The sequence below is a fragment of the Apodemus sylvaticus genome, chromosome 15 (assembly GCF_947179515.1).
Source record: "Apodemus sylvaticus chromosome 15, mApoSyl1.1, whole genome shotgun sequence".
Classification (NCBI taxonomy): domain Eukaryota; kingdom Metazoa; phylum Chordata; class Mammalia; order Rodentia; family Muridae; genus Apodemus; species Apodemus sylvaticus.
Genome location: NC_067486.1, coordinates 85,037,292 through 85,039,675, shown reverse-complemented (window position 1 = coordinate 85,039,675; position 2,384 = coordinate 85,037,292). Strand labels below are relative to the sequence as shown.

The 2,384-nt window shown below is 38.8% G+C and overlaps 1 pseudogene; it reads left to right on the top strand.

Moving 5' to 3' along the window:
• Nucleotides 1–1,354: 1,354 nt before the first annotated feature.
• LOC127666205 (40S ribosomal protein S20-like) lies at nt 1,355–1,677 on the top strand (annotated as a pseudogene).
• Nucleotides 1,678–2,384: the final 707 nt, after the last annotated feature.

The window sequence follows — 2,384 nt, the reverse complement described above, 5'->3', positions numbered from 1 at the left end:
GGGGTATCTGTGGTGGGAGAACTGGATTCTGATGTTGCCATGTGGCCTTGGTTTCTGTTGGTAGGGTTCCTGTGCTTGCCTTTTGCCATCTGGTTACTTCTGGTGCTAGTTGGTATTGTTGTCTCTGGCTGGAGTTTATTCCTCCTGTGGGCCTGTAAGCCTGTGTGTGTCCTTACTCCTCTGAGCTCAAAAGTGAAAGCACTGCTTGGAGATCTCTTTCTCCTGGCGGGCTATGCACAGAAAGCTGATGAGTTTCCCCTGCTCCCTGGTGCCAATGGCAGCAGGAAGATTTCTATCCCAGCTGCTCCACTGATTACAGAAGGTTGCGGAGTCTCCTGGCTCCCTGGTGCCAATGGCGGTGGGAAGACTTCCATCCCAGCTGCTCCACTGATCTTATGCCCAGTGTGCTTCTAGCTGGTCCCCTCCAGAGAGAAGGTGAATCTCACTCACCTCTGCACTCAGAAGTGAAAGCGCTGCTGGGAGATTACTCTCTCCTGGCGGGCTATGCACCGAGAGATAATCTTTTAAAGGGGTGGTTTCTGGTAAGTTGGCCATGCTCCAGTGCATAGTCCCAAACCTAGTAGTATATGGCCTGAACAATTTAGAATCAGTGGGCTTTACTTTTTAAATAAGCTCAAAAATTTGGAAGGGAGTTGGAGGTGGGGGCAAATAGATATAAGAGTAGTTAGAAAGACAAGTTGGGGATAAATATCACCAAATACATGCTTATGAAATTTTCAAAAAAATACAATATTATATTTAAAAGGAAACAGAGCTTTCAAATCAGTAACTTAATAATACACCTTAGGCTCCTAGAACAGCCAAACTCCCAGATTATGAAACAAAGATTATTTTCAAGGCAAATTAAATGGAAATAGAAACTGTAAAAAAAAAAATCAATGAAACAAAGAGCTGGTTCTTTTAAAAGATAAATGAGATTGGCAAAGCATTATTAACCAATCTCAGAAAGAGTGGCGGGGGCCTCAAATTAGAAAATTCAGAAATGAAAGAGAATCATTGTGAAAGACAGCAATGAAGTCTTACCTTAAACCATTTATTTCACTAAATTAGATTGAAGCAGGAAAAAAAAAAAACTAACTAAAATGTAAGGTCCAGACCAAGATATATTCATGTTGAGTTTTACCAGACTTTCAAAAAGTAGCAAAAGTAGCAAAAGGAATATTTCTAAACATTATCCTTTGATACACAAAGCATATAAAGATGCAACAAAATAGAAGTGTGGTTTTGAGACCTGGTGGTGCATGGTACGGAACTCTGTCAAATCTGCTTATTCTGACTCACCGCTGTTCGCTCCTGCTGAGGATCAAGTCGGTCAGGAAGCCGTGCCTCAGCCATGGCATTTAAAGATACTGGAAAGACTCTGGTTGAGCCCAAAGTGGTGATTCACTGAATTTGAATCATGCTCACCAGCCGCAACTTGAAGTCGCTGTATAAGGTTTGTGTGGATTTAATCAGAGACGCAAAAAAAAAGAATCTGGAAAAAATGTTGAAAAATCACTACCAGAAAAACACCTTGTGATGAAGGTTCCAAGGCATGGGATCCTTCCAGATGCTCCACAAGCCACTCACTGATTCACACGGTTCTTCTGAAATTGTTAAGCAGACATCAGTATTGAGCAGGGAATGGAGGCTGAAGTCACCATTGCAGATGCCTAAGTCAACTGTTTAAATAAGTTGATTTAATTCTTAAAAAAAAAAAATAGATGTGTGGGTTAATCTTCTTGATGACCATAAAAAAATTCTCAACAAAACATTTGCAAATCAATTCAAGATCATATCACAAAGAACACCCACTGTTCTTTATTTCAAATGTGGGGATGGTTTGATTTATGTAAATGAAAATGTAATACATCACATAAATATATTACAGGAAACAATTCACATGTTAATATTTGTAGACTCAAATCTTTTTTTACAAAGTAAAAAAAAAATTCCTTCATGCTAAAAGTACTAAAGAAGCACAGACTAAAAAGAACATATCCCAACATGATAAAGGCTATGTATGCCAAATCTGTAAACTAACATGCATTAAATGAAGAAAATCTCAAAGAATCTCCAGTAAAATCAGGAACAAGATAAAACTTTACTTTTTTTCACTCTTATTCAAAGTAATGCTCAAAATCATAGATACATTAATGTGAGAATGAAATCAAGGTATACAATGGAAGCCTGCTCTACCATGACTTAAGGTACTTTAAATTTGGTCAGATGTGGGGAACCTATGACTGTTATGCTAAAAGACATACTGTTTAAAACAGTCTTCAAAATGCATGTTTACATCCATAGATCTGTTCCTCTCAACCTTTTAAATAAAACCTCTTATTGTGCCGGGCAGTGGGGTGGTGGCGCACGCCTGTAATCCC